Source organism: Phyllobates terribilis, unplaced genomic scaffold, assembly GCF_046119375.1.
Source record: "Phyllobates terribilis strain yellow unplaced genomic scaffold, ASM4611937v1 Scaffold_8__6_contigs__length_399053987, whole genome shotgun sequence".
Lineage (NCBI taxonomy): Eukaryota > Metazoa > Chordata > Amphibia > Anura > Dendrobatidae > Phyllobates > Phyllobates terribilis.
Genome location: NW_027362768.1, coordinates 274,757,013 through 274,771,987, shown reverse-complemented (window position 1 = coordinate 274,771,987; position 14,975 = coordinate 274,757,013). Strand labels below are relative to the sequence as shown.

The following is a 14,975-nucleotide window of genomic DNA, read 5'->3' as shown; positions in this document are numbered from 1 at the left end:
TCCTAGAGTTTAGGCCTATATCATAACCCTCAGCGCTGACAATCTGGCCTCTTATTTTAAAAAAAATTAAATAAAATTCTGTGGATGGCTCCCTCATGATTCCCAAGCAGCACGTTTGCTTTCTTGGAGTTATATTTTATTCAGATCTTTCTTTTACTCCCTATATCCTATCACTCACTCGATCTTGTCATCTGCACCTCAAAAACAACACGATATAATAATAATCTTTTTATTTATATAGCACCAACATATTCTGTGGTGCTTTACAATTCAGACATTATGGGCACTGTCCCCATTGGGGCTCACAATCTAAATTCCCTATCAGTATATCTTTGGAGTGTGGGAGGAAACCAGAGAACCAGAAGGAAACCCACACAAACACAGAGAGACCATACAAACTCCTTGCAGATGTTGTCCTTGGTGGGATTTGAGCCCAGGACCCCAGTGCTGCAAGGCTGCAGTGCTAACCAATGAGCCACCATGCTGCCCTGCGCAAGAATTCAACCTTTTCTCACATTTGATTTTCTTTTACTTTGTACAAAAAAGGGCGTTGCTTTTCCTTTTTGAGCTGGGCATTTCATCTATATAGCTTCCCATGGGCAGGTGTCTGAACAGTCAGGCCCCTATCCTGCTCTGCACTTATCTATATTGAGCTCGGTTGACACAAGGTGAGGTTTTAATACTGGGAACAGGATGGCTTATACACTTTTTTGATCAAAATAGTGTTAACTAAGTACCCTATGTTATTTACATGTACTATTACTACTTACTTATTTACTTCATACAGGGTATATGCTCTTTTTTGGGGGGAGGGGTTTGTCTGTGAAATGACCACAGTGTGTACATGCTCTTACACATTGCACATATACCAACTTATGCTCCTGCCCATTTCTTTGGATTTGTTGTAGTTTTTTTGTACTTTGTACCATCAGGGCCGTGGCCCCCCTTTTTGAGCTAGACGTTTCATCGATATAGCTTCCCGTGGACAGGTGTCTGAACAGTCGGGCCCCTGTCCTGCTTTGCCCTAACATGAGATATTAATACTAAAGACAGGATAGGACCATCCCGATTGGGTACACTTTGTCGCGGTGGGATGGCTTTTACGCTTTTTTGATCAAAATACTACCCTATTTATTTATTTAACGACCTTTGGTATCAATCTCCAGCCATGGCAACTTGATGAATGAACTATCTGTAGGAAGACTGATCTTTTGCAGGCCTATATAGGTCCACCAGGGTCTTCTAGGCCGTTATCTTGATTGTATCAATTCTTCCACCCATGATATTGTGGCACCCTGCTGTTCACAGGTACCACAGGACCCAAAAGGGTGCATGGAGGCCTTCATTACATACAAACACCTCCACCCTTCCACCTCATAGCACCAGAGAGAGCACGTTAGGGATATATATATGGAGGGTGGAGCCAGGCAGTTCAGTCAGTCAGTCAGAAGTTCAGTTAGTCTGAGGAGAGCGTGCTGACGCTGAGAGCAGCGAAGACGCAGCACGTCTGCTGCAGTATTGAGGGCCCCGAGTGTGGCCAAAGGCAAAGAGGAAAGGAGAGAGGAGTTGAGGGGGCAGAGGAGCATCATAGGCTCACCCCGAGAATACAAACTGGACACCGGGTCTTCGCCTACAGGGTCCTTTATACCCAGTAGGGATCACCGGCATACCAGGAGGACTACAAGTCCCTGGCCGACCTGAAGCTAAACCCATTACAGGACCAGGAACCATGAAGGCCCCGGCGCCCAGGGATAGTGGTTGCCAGTGGAAGGTCCTACTACCAAGCGACAGGTGAAGAGAGCAACACGACACAGAAGCCAGGCCCAGTTGCAGGCTGGCCAGCAGCTTAGAGAGAGGGAGACATGGACCAGGAGGCCCTATACCCGCTCACTGGGGAGAAGTCCTGAAGTGCACCCTTCCTACTGAGTAGCCTGGATCGTACCTGACATCTGCACCAGTAAAGGTATTGAAGCGAATCCCCTGTCTCTGTCAGTTACTCCTGCTGCGCCATCCCGACTGCACTACAAGCCCCAGCATCACCACCCACCATCAAACTCTACCTGCAGCAGCGCTGGTACAAATTACCAGAAACCACAGGTGGCGTCACGATCAAACTACAAATCCCATATAAACTATCCCCCTTTTGTTGACCGCCCTGGGCCACGGACCTGGCCAGCCACTGTGACATATTCCCCCTCAGCATCCATAGGTCCGGACACCGAGTACCCCACTGCCCTGGGGGCCCGTCATCTCTGGCTTCACGAACAGGATTTCGTGCCCGTTGCCACCGGGTACTGTGTGCCGTAATTGAACTGTGTTTTAACTGTGGTGAACATCGCCGCCATTACCGCGTAGCCGCGCGGGAAGAAGAGGGGCGTAACCGCGGGAATCGGAGAGGTGTGACTGCTAGAAGCGCGCGAAGCTCAAGCCCCGCCTCACGCTCTGACGCAGCACCAGGAAGCGTCAGGTCCTGGAAGGAGACCGTCGTCTGCGGAGCTGCGGCCTACCCCATTAAAGAAACAGGAGGTAGGCTACGGTTCACTAGGGGGGCGCAACCATGGCCGACGACCAGCAAGATGCCGGAGCACCGGATAACGCTCTCGATGCTCAACTTGCGCCCGGCGCTGCACAGGCCGGGACGGCCGCCCCACCAGCAGGGGTCGTGACTCCGTTGATACCCATGGCCCTGCTGTATATCCCTGGAGCAAAATGTCTTCCCCAGAATGATGGCAAACCAGACACCCTGTCTGGATTCAATAGAAAGATATGCGGTGTATTGGACATGTATTCAATAACTGGTAAACAGAGAGCCGCTGTTGTGCTGGGACAATTGACTGGTGCCACAGAGCGTGAAGTTGAAACCTGGCCAGCCGCAGACCAGGAATCAGTATCCATTATCTTTAAAAGACTGCAAACTGTCTTTGAAAACCGCACTGAGACAGATCTCTGGATGAGGTTCTACCACTGTACCCAGAAACCTGAGGACAGTATCCGGGACTATGCCTGGCGCTTACAGGAAGCCCTGCAGGCCCTGAAACAGGTTAGTCTAGCCAGCATACAAGATGAGAATAAAATGCTGACAGAACAATTCATCCGGGGGTTGAGGTCCCAGGAGGAGAGCAGAACCGTACGGTGGTGGGCCTTAGATCATCCAAATGCCACCTTTGACACCCTGAAGGACACGGCTATTAAGGCCTTCAACCCCTGGAAACATCAGGGACTGCTATCCAGCGTTATCAGGGTGGGGCCACCCCAGTGCCCGCAGCACCCACTGCCCCCTAGCGAGCTGGACAGCCTGCGCTCTGAAGTGCGTCAGCTAAGTAAAACCCTGGCCACTGTCCTGAGCACCTTGCAGCTACAGACGGAGCCTGAGCCAGAAGGAAGGATCCTACTCGCCGACAGTCCTGATGATGTCCCCTGGATGAGGAGAAGAAGGAAGACAACGCCACCCCGTAGGAGGACAACGCCACCCCGTGGGAGGACCAACGACCAACGTCGCCCTCCAGGAGACTTCATCTGCTACCGTTGCCACAAGGCAGGCCACACCGCGTGGAACTGTCCTTTAAACGGGCAAACCCTGGGGCTGAGGGCCGACACCCAGGAGTAACTCAATCAGGCCCAACAAGCTGGTACGACCGGTTCGTAGGAGGAAGGCCTTTCCTGTCCATCATGTTGGACGGCATAGCAACACCTGCGTTACTGGACACCGGCTCACAGGTAACCATCATACCTGATGTCCTCTACAAAAGGTACTGGTCCATAGATGAACTCCACCCACCAGCCCGAACCTTTCTGTGTATGCCTCTAATGGCCTTCCTCTTAACCTACTAGGGGTTAAGGACATGATGGTGAAGGTGGGGAGAGTGTAACTAAAGGACCAAGGACTAATTGTTATAGAATCTAACCCTGGTGATACCAATCCATATATGATACTTGGTACAAATATTGTTGGTAACTGTTTGGGAGAAGTGTTGTTTTTACTCCAACAGATTGCTGACACTGCCAAACCCGGGCAGAGAAAGGTGCTCCAGAGAGAGATTCGAGCCCTCCTGTACCAGCAACAGGTAAAGCTAACAGGTGGTGAGATTGGTAATGTACGGGTGACAGACCCGATACCCATTGTGATTCCCCCAATGAGTGAGATGCTGATTTGGTGTAGGGCAGCAATAGGTCTCAAAGGATAGAACTACCAGGTGGTAGTGGAGCCCATTAGCTCAGAGCACAGACCTACACTCTTAACTGCTAGAGGGGTAGTTGATGTACGCAATGGGAGGGTACCCATACGTCTCCTAAATTGTGGGGAGGAGGAAGTTAAATTGCCAAGATATACCACTGTTGCCAGATTGTATACTGTGGATAATGATGCCATACACACAGTGGAATCCTTGATCCCACCAGATACAGTGGAGGACAATGACTCCGAAGCTCAGCTGGAGGATTGGTGTCAACAGCTCCATGTTGGAACTGACGCCACTCCTGTCCATCAAAAACACGGTGTTTACAGAGTGGTTCAGGAATATGAACAGGTGTTTAGTAAGCACCCACTTGATTTTGCAAGGGTTAAAGGGGTACAACATCACATACCCACCAGTAACCATCCACCCATTAAGGAGCGTTACAGACCCGTACCACCAGCACATTACCAAAAAGCCAATGAAATATTGCATGACATGAAAAAGGCAGAGGTAGTAAGGGATAGCTGTAGCCCCTGGGCAGCTCCCCTGCTCCTGGTCAGAAAGAAGGACGGTAGTATGAGGATGTGTGTAGATTATAGACAAATTAATCGAATAACACATTAGGATGCATACCCTTTGCCCCGTATAGAGGAATCCCTGGCTGCACTAAAATCTGCCAATTACTTCTCTACATTGGATCTCACTAGCGGGTACTGGCAAGTCTCTGTTGCTGAAGAAGACTGGGAGAAGACAGCCTTCACCACCCCGATGGGACTGTGCGAATTCAACAGTATGCCGTTTGGGCTCTGTAACGCCCCTGGAACGTTCCAGAGGCTGATGGAGTGTTGCTTAGGACACCGGAACTTCGAGACAGTGCTGCTGTACCTGGATGACGTTATCGTGTACTCGAGGACGTATGAAGACCATCCGAAGCACCTGGCGGAGGTATTTGAAGCATTGTCCCGGTATGGGATGAAACTAAAACCTTCTAAATGCCACTTGCTTAAGCAGAAGGTTCAGTACCTGGGACATGCAGTCAGCTCAGAGGGAGTAGCACCAGACCCGGAGAAGGTCACTGCCATCCAGAAGTGGCCTGAACCGAGAAGCATCAAAGAGGTACGGCAATTCCTGGGACTGGTCGGGTACTACAGGAGGTTCATTAAGGACTATACCAAAAAGGTAGCACCTCTACAAGACCTCCTGGTAGGACAGTCCAAAAGAGGAAAGAGTCCCCCATTCCAGTGGGGCAAAGAGCAGACTGAGTCCTTTGCATCAATGAAGGAATTCCTTACCGGTGAAGAAATCCTGGCTTACCCTGACTACAGCCAGCCTTTTCTGCTGTACATCGACGCCAGCAACGAGGGACTGGGAGCTGTGTTGTCCCAGAAGCAAAATGGCAGCGAAAAGGTAATTGCGTATGCCAGTAGGAAGCTTCGCCCTACTGAGAGGAACCCGGAGAATTACAGTTCCTTCAAGCTGGAGTTCCTGGCCTTGGTCTGGGCTATCACTGAAAGGTTCAAGCATTACTTAGCCTCAACGAAATTCACAGCCTTTACTGACAATAATCCCTTGACATACCTGGAGACAGCCAGGTTGGGAGCCATGGAACAGCGTTGGGTGGCCAGACTGTCGAATTATCAGTTCACCATTAAGTATTGGGCAGGTCACAAGAACACCAATGCTGATGCCCTGTCAAGGATGCCTCACCAGTCAGACACCGAGGATGAAGTGGACGATTTAGAGGAAGTTGAATTACCTGCTTTCCACCGAAGTGGAGTGGTCCACGAGCAACACGCCACCAGAAGACGTCATGGAAGAACGCTGAATCATCTACCCCACCACAGTTGGAAGGAGACTCAAGACAGTGACCTGGTTGTCAGCCTCATCAAAAGACTGATCACCCAGGAATGTTCACACCTGGAGAAGGATGCTCCCCCACAAGCCAAACACCTGTGGAATGAAAGAAGCCGGCTGTTCATCTACAGAGAGAAGCTGTGCAGAAGATATGTCAACCCCAAGACCCATGAAATGGTGTGGCAGATTGTTGTACCCAGGACAGATATCCAGATGGTGTTAGAGACCTACCACGATCAAGCAGGTCACTTTGGCTGGAAGAAGCTGGAAACCCTGCTGAAGGACTGGTTCTATTGGAATGCGGAGTTCCATAGAGAGGTGGTGCCAGAATTGTGGGCCCTGTAGCCTCAGAAGGAAAGACTACTGCAGCCAAAAAGCACCCTTGCACTCCATCAAAACAACCCAGCCTCTGGAGATTGTCGCTGTGGATCACGTCAAGCTGTCACCCAGCAGGTCAGGCTATTCCTATGCACTAACCATGGTGGATCATTATTCCCGGTTCCTGGTGGTAGCCCCTGTCAAGGATCTGACAGCAGAAACTGCAGCAAGAACGTTCCAAGCATACTTCTGCAGGCCCCATGGATACCCAGACAAAGTGCTGACGGATCAAGGACCTGCCTTTGAAGCCGAGCTGTTTAAAGAATTCTGTCATCTGTATGGGTGCAAAAAGATCCGGACTACGCCGTATCACCCTCAGACCAATGGTTTGTGTGAGAAAATTAACAACATCGTCATAGACCTGCTGAAAACCTTACCCTTGGAAGAAAGGAACCAGTGGCCAGACAAACTACCTGACCTGGTATATCTGTACAATCACATACCTGTGAGTTCTACTAATTGTACCCCAGCGTACCTCATGAGAGCAAGACTCGGAAAATTGCCCATGGACCTGGAACTCGGAGTGATAGAACCTGAAGCAGATATGTCCACTGAAGACTGGGATATAAATCGGCAAGAGCAGTACAGGAGAGTACAGGCCTGTGTCGAAGACAGTCTAAACAGAGTAAGGGAAAAACAAGAAGAACAGTACAATAAACATGCACCAGCAGAACCCTTGGCACCTGGAGAGATAGTGCTAAAACGGAAGAGAAGAGGTGACAAGCTCGATGACCAGTGGGAAAGAGAACCCTACACAGTGTTGAACTCCAAATTTGACAACAGTAAAACCTGCCTGATTAGCAAAGATGGAGGTAAGACAACCGCAACAGACTCAAGAGACCACTTGAAAGTGTGCCCAGGTCTACTGAAGACAAGGGAGGAAGAAGTACCTTCTATAGCAGCGGAAGAACCCAAGGAAGATGTGCTTCACACAGTTCTAGGAGATTTCCCTGTGGACTGGCCTCAACTTGATGGAGCAGTTATTATACTCGTGATACACTTCTATCAGCCACAAGAAGAACCTGTGAGCGCTCTGGAAGAACCTGCTCAGGAACAGGAAGAGTCCCCAGAAAGAGGAGGATCACCCGTTGAAGAAGAGCCTGAAGGCCCAGTGGACAGTGCACTTGCCAGTCCCATAGAGAGATTAAGTCAGTTTTATAATCTACCAGCACGTACACCTGCTAGATTAACAGAGAGTGCATGCACAGACACTAGTAACACCCCAGTGCTACGAAGGTCCACACGCAGCACACAAGGACAAATCCCTGCCAGGTTTAGGGAATAAGCACGAAGTGCCTACATTGTAAACAGTTACCCAGTTGGGTATTGCCTATGTTATTTATTATGAACTGAAATAATATGTGCATTTAGTTACCCGTAAGGGTATAAAGAAAGACTTGTAGGCTGAGGACTGTGAGCAGCCCAAAACTGTCCTTGTAAATAGTTGCACTCATCAAAAGTGCCCCTTATTTGACCACTGAGCAAAAACCCGTTTGGCGTGGCCGAAGACGTGGTCCAGCACCTGGATCACTTATGCCCTGTAGCCACGCCCAGGGCCTAAAATTGAGGGTTTTCAGGCGGGTCCCTCATGTTTCTCCTGTTGTTACACTTTCATAGGTGAAATGGACACCTGGTTATGGGACATACTGTAACTCAATTATTATTATTATAATTGTTGTTATTGTTGTAACCTGTTATAAAATGCTTCAGTCCTGGAGTACTGAATTGCGCTAGGGGGGAATGTGGCACCCTGCTGTTCACAGATACCACAGGACCCAAAAGGGTGCATGGACGGACTTCTCCACAAGAGGCCCTCATTACATACAAACACCTCATACCACCAGAGGGAGCCCGGTAGGGATATATATGTGGAGGGTGGAGCCAGGCAGTTCAGTCAGTCAGCGAGAAGTTCAGTTAGTCTGAGGAGAGCGTGCTGACGCTGAGAGGAGCGAAGACACAGCACGTCTGCTGCAGTATTGAGGGCACCGAGTGTGACCGAAGGCAAAGAGGAAAGGAGAGAGGAGTTGAGGGGGTAGAGGAGTATCATAGGCTTACCCTGAGTATACAAACTGGACACCGGGTCCGCGCCTACAGGGTCCTTTATACCCAGTAGGGATCACCGGCATACCAGGAGGACTACAAGTCCCTGGCCGACCTGAAGCTAAACCCATTACAGGACCAGGAACCATGAAGGCCCCGGCGCCCAGGGATAGTGGTTGCCAGCGGAAGGTCCTACTACCAAGCGACAGGTGAAGAAAGCAACACGACACAGAAGCTGGGCCCAGTTGCAGGCTGGCCAGGAGCTTAGAGAGAGGGAGACACAGACCAGGAGGCCCTATACCCGCTCACTGGGGAGAAGTCCTGAAGTGCACCATTCCTACCGAGTACCCTGGACCGTACCTGACATCCGCACCAGTAAAGGTATTGAAGCGAATCCCCTGTCTCTGTCAGTTACTCCTGCTGCGCCATCCCGACTGCACTACAAGCCCCAGCATTATCACCCACCATCAAACTCTACACTGCCCTGAGGCCCGCTCCACCTGTGGGGAGCTGTTCCATCCTAGCTGCCCTATCAACTGCCTCAGAGGTCTGAAGCAGCGCTGGTACAAATTACCAGAAACCACAGGTGGCGTCACAATCAAACTACAAATCCCATATAAACTATCCCCTTTTTGTTGACCGCCCTGGGCCCCGGACCGGGCCAGCCACTGTGACATATTCCCCCCCAGCATCCATAAGTCCGGACACCGAGTACCCCACTGTCCCGGGGGCCCGTCATCTCCCTTCTTCAGTGATTGCTCTCTTTGTTTGATGTGTCTGAAGTAGATAAGCTGTAGCTTGGTGATCCTTGCTTTGAGTGACATGTCTATCTTGACTTATTCCAAAATTGATTTTTTTCTTCTTCTTGCCATCCATGGTATTGATAACATCCTTCTCCAGCACCACATTTTGAAGGCGTTGATTCTTCTTCTGTCTTGTTTCTTTTCCGTCCTTGTTTCGCAACCATATGTTTGTACAGAAAAAAACAGACTATGAATGAGCCGTGTCTTCATCACTAGTGATATGTTCCTCGATTTGAAGACCTTGTCCAGTAACTTCATTGTTGATTTGCCCATAGCTATTCTCCTATTGACTTCCAGTGTCGTCGCTGCATCTTGAGTGATCATTGGTAGGTTGATGTCCTTTATAACTTCCAGTTCATTGCCATCCATAGTCAATATCTTTGTCTTCTTTGTATTGCTTAGCAGTCCCATGTTCGATTTTTCTCCTTGACACTCCGTAATAAGTCCGTCATTCCATCTGCGCTTGTAGCTATCAATGTTGTATCGTTTGCGTATTTAAGATTGCAACATGTGCTATTGATATATACTTATTTACTTACTACAGGTTATATGCTCATTTTGTTTTTTTTTATTGGGTTTTGTCTATGAAATGACCACAGTGTGAAGGTGCTCTTATACAGTGCATGAATACTAACTTATGCTCTGGCTCATTTCTTTGGTTTTGCTGTAGTTTCTTGTACTTTGTACAAACAGGGGCATGGCTCCCCAATTTTAAGCTAGGCATTTCATCCTTCCCGTGGGCAGGTGTCTGAACAGTTAGGCAAATAGGCACTTGTCCTGCTCTGCCCTTATCTATATTGAGGTCAGCTAAAACGAGCTGATGTTTTAATACTAGAGACAGGATAGGACCATCCCGATTGGGTACACCTTATCGTGGTGGGGTGGCTTTTATGCTTTTTTTAACAAAATAGCTTTAACTAAGTACCCTATGTTAGTTACATGTACTTTTAATATTTACATATTTACTTACTACAGGGTATATGCTCAGAGGTCTAAGAGTGTTTAAAGAAATATCTCAATTCCGAGAGGACCCTGACTTCCAGAGGGAATGGGAAGCCATTCATTTGAAATGCTCCACGGACTTGATGCATCTAGTTCTTAAACGGAGCGAAGCCGCACATGCGGCTATTAAAAATCAGTTGGAAGCTACCGAAACAGAAATTCGTTCCAGGCTCTCAACAACACAGGTGTCTTCTTTTTTCAGTCGACTGAATAAGAAATTGTTGCCGATCCAAGCGGATATTAAGTCCAGAAAGAAGGACAAATTTATCCGAGACAAAGTCAACTTTGAAACAGGCAATGTGTTTTCATGGAATAAAAATAAAAATTCGGGTCATAAACAGTCCTGTTCCAATAACAGACACGCTACCAATAAGAAGAATCGGTCTTATAACAACAAAAGAACACCACAAGAGTTCTGGACTACGGATTCAGACTCTAGTATCAACCATGAATCTAATGATCTTTCTGAGTCTGAAATTGCGGCTTCTCCAACTGCCTTGCGCTCACTCCCTTTAGAAAAAAGATCAGGAGAGGTGGAAAGAAAAAGAAAAAGATATCCAAACCGCAAGAGAAAGCAAGTTTCCTGGAAGAACTAGTTCCCACTGACTATGTCCTTAATCTTAGGGATCATGCGCTATCTCAGTTTTATCTGTTTGTGCTGTCCAAGGGACTAAATTTTTGTTTACCTGAAGCTTTTGATCCAGTGGATTTCAGAGTCAATTTGTTTAAAGCCGTCAGAAAGATACATCTTCACAAATCTTTTTCTAACAAAAAATAGTGATACCCGTGTTCATGCACCTCTTGAGTGTGAGACTCCTTGCAGTTCTGAAATCCTTTGCTTTTATGTCAATGATCCTGCAGACCAGCATATTATGGATGATGCACTTGTTTTGGCTAATTTGAATACCATTTCACCTGCTGATTTTGATGCTGATTTTGATGCTGATTATGAGGTTTTGTCTGACTTACCTGCCGGCAATGAGAATGCAGCCTTCACTGGTGGCATCTCGTCTTCTTTGCTACCTCCCACTAGTCCTGGTAATATTATTGACACCTTTCAGGATCGTGTTATCTCGGAGGTTGAATCATTGATTTATGTACCCCCGCTTTCTAATTTGTCACAAAATGAGAAATCGGCTTTGAATGAAATTAAATCTTGGAAGGATGTTGTTGTACGTAAAGCAGATAAAGGTGGTAAAATAGTATTACTTAATAGAGATTTTTATGTGGCAGAGTCATTGTCGCAATTGGCAGATTCCAATACTTATACACCTTTACCTAGTGACCCCACATTTAAAAATAAAAATTTATTGAGATCTTTATTAAGAAAATACGTAGAGAAAGGCGTTCTATCTAAATCTACTACTGAAAAGCTTCTGCCAGAATTCCCATTGAGACCTTATTGGTATACTATACCAAAAATGCATAAGTGTACCAAAATGCCCCCAGGCCGCCCTATTGTCTCGGGGGTGGGCTCCCTTTTGGAGTCTCTCTCGAGATATATAGATTGGCTTTTAAAACCGTTTCTACAAAAAATACCTTCATTCATAAAGGACACTGATAGTTTTCTGGTTGCTCTAAAGGAGGTAAACTGGCAACCTGATTTTTCTCTATGTTCTATAGATGTTACCAGTTTATACACTTGCATCCCCAAAGCACTAGGGTTGGAGGCAGTAAAAAAATTCCTGATGCAGTCTAATAAAAGTGAGGAATTTTCCTCCTTTATTTTAGAAAGCCTTGATTTTGTGCTCTCAAATAACTGTTTTCAGTTCCAGAACCAATGGTACCGCCAGAATATCGGGACTGCGATGGGCACACCCGCAGCGTGTGTCTATCCAAATATTTTTTTACCTTTTTTTGAAACGCAATTTATCATTTCCTGCAAAAATCCATTTGTTAAGTATATTAGATCTTTTTTAAGATATATTGATGATATTTTCATCGTTTGGTCAGGTACTGCAGAAGATTTTACGGCTTTTGTTCAGTTTTTGAACACCACATATGCAGCTAATATGAATTTTACTGCGAATTTTGGAGGACTTTTTCTTGATTTTCTGGACGTTTCCATTTCAATTGAAAATAATACCATTCACACAAAATTATTTAAAAAATCTTCAGCTGGTAACACTTTGTTACATTATAATAGTGCTCATCCAGTGCATACTATATCTGGGGTTCCATACAGCCAATTTCTCCGTCTGCGCAAATTGAATACTTCTGACCAAACCTTTCTTGATCAGGCTTCGGAGTTGAAAAACAACTTTCTTGCTCGTGGTTATCCTAGACATGAACTAAATACCGCACTTGAGAAAGCACAAAAATTTACACGAGATAGTCTTTTATCAAAATGCTATAAGTCACCCTACCATCATGCACAAACGGCTACTAAAAGGTTTGTTTTTCATTTCAAACATAGTCCCATTAATGACACATTTAAAAAAGCAATTTTGAACAATTGGCATCTTTTGGAGTCTGATCCAGATTTATTATCAGTGGCCAAAAACAAACCTATAGTATCCTACATGCATAGTCAGAATATAGGAGACTTAGTCAGTAAACACAGACTCCCAGTGGAATCTAAAAATTGGTTGCAGAAAAACATTCCCTCCGGGAATTTTAGATGCGGTTCTTGTTCTTTCTGTAATCTGCACCTCACGACTAATCCCTTCGTATTGGCCCGATTACACATTTTGTTAAGGATTTCATTACCTGTAGGTCCAAGAATATTGTTTATGTATTGTTTTGTCCTTGTAATTTTTTTTACATAGGGAAGACTATACGTTCTTTATTTATTAGAATCAGGGAGCATTTACATTCCCTAGAAACCCAAAAGGGCTCCAAAAGATTTATTAAGCATGTTACTGAATTTCATAATGCGAACCCTAAATCATTGAGATTTGCTGGCTTAGAACAGCTTCATTTTCCCAGTAGAGGCGGCAATCTGAATAAGCTGCCGCTTCAAATCGAAACTAAATGGATCATTCGCCTGAATGCTAATGGTCCATTGGGCTTAAATGATCGTCTGGATTTTTCTATGTTTTTATGATTGTGTTCTGATTTGTGTTTTTTTATTATGATCATGTGTTCTTGTTTAATTTGCATATAAAGGATGTGATGTCATGTTTTGTGTGTAACACAGACCTGTAGAAGCATCTTTACGCAAAACTGCTGTTGTCTGCTTTTTTCTTCCCCGCTCTCCCTGCTTGCCGCACTTTTTATTCTTATGGAATAAAGATACTGCTTTTAAGGACTGGTGAGTGCAGCTCATTTTCCTTTCTTATGGTTATATGCTTAGTTTGCTTGTTTTTCTTGGGTTTTACCTTTGATTCTTCAAAAACTCTTACTGTCGCTCTTATTCATTCTTATTTGAACTACTGCAATTGGTCTCCCTCTTACTAAACTCACCCCTCTCTAATCTTTCCTGAATGCAGTACCATAGTCATATTTCTGTCCAGCTGCTACACTGATGCCTCCACTCTATGCCAGTCATTGCATTGGTTACTCATCTGCTACAGAGTTCAATATAAACGTATCTCTCTCATCCATAAATCTATCCACAGTTCTGCACCTCCTGACATCTCCTTCCTCATCTTAGTCTACCAACCTACCTTTGCTCTGTATTCCACCATCCTCTATAATCTGAACCTCCCACTCACATCTCTAAATCATCTCTCATGCTGAGACAGTTCTCTGGAATGCACTAACCCAGACAATCCGGTCAACTCCTAGTACCCACAGTTTAAATGTGCCTTAAAAACACATTATTTAGAGCGAATCATGACTGTGACCGCATTGCACACTCTCATGATTTTGCGATCTGTAGTTACATAAAGTGACTGCAGACTTTTCTTTTCAGCCTGAAAAATCCCTTTAAAATGGGGATCTTTTGCTAACAGTGGTGCCAGGGAGGCCAGACCTGGAGACATTGTGTCAAGGGGACACATACCATTGTATTAAATAGACATATTTTAGATATGGATCATTATATGTTGCAAGATTCCTTACCAGCACAAGGATTAAAGGTCTTCCTCATGACAATGACATAAAAACTATTACTAAACATGTATTGTTTGATTTCCTCTTACTTGCAGGACAACGATCAGACTTTCCTTAACCCCCAAATGGTAACTTTTGTCACTCAGATCCCCTTCTGTTTCCTGTTATGTGGCTGAAGCTCGTGGTGTCCCCTCATCTCCATGGCAACCTACATCCTTGACTGTCTGTGACCGAGAACTATAAAAGGGACAAAGGGCGAGAAGTTTAGGATTTTTCTGCGGTGACTCATAAGGCTTCTGTTTTGTTTTTCAGTTGCAGATAAAATTCCTGTGGACTTGGAAATTTCAGGAAGCTGCAGTTAGTAAACACAAAATCCTGTTTTGCTGACTAGAAAGTTCAGAAAAATGAAGAAGTGAAGAGGAAATAGGAAAAGGGGGGTGGGTTGGGGGTTACTTCATTGTCTCATTACAATGACATAATATCAACAGTGTGAAATTAAAATTTTTACCTCCAAATATGTCCAGTTCAATCAATATAAATTTTGGCCAAGAGTTATGGGTTAACATTTATATGTATTAACAGTCATAGGCTAAGGTCACATGCCATTATTTCTTTTCATCCGAGAGAATCGGATCAATTATGCAAATCACACTCTGATCTAACTCTGATTAGAGTCTGATCATAGTGTGACCATGGAGTGATCCGATTCTCTCGGATGTGGAGAAGG

At 45.7% G+C, this 14,975-nt stretch overlaps 1 long non-coding RNA gene across 1 annotated transcript in view; it reads left to right on the top strand.

Annotated features, from left to right (window-relative positions):
• LOC141156512 (uncharacterized) overlaps positions 1-14,659 on the top strand; it is a 133,678-nt gene extending 119,019 nt beyond the window's left edge. The window contains exon 4 of the long non-coding RNA XR_012247651.1: positions 14,561-14,659. This is a non-coding gene — a long non-coding RNA (uncharacterized lncRNA). The remainder of the gene's footprint in view (positions 1-14,560) is intronic.
• Positions 14,660-14,975: the final 316 nt, after the last annotated feature.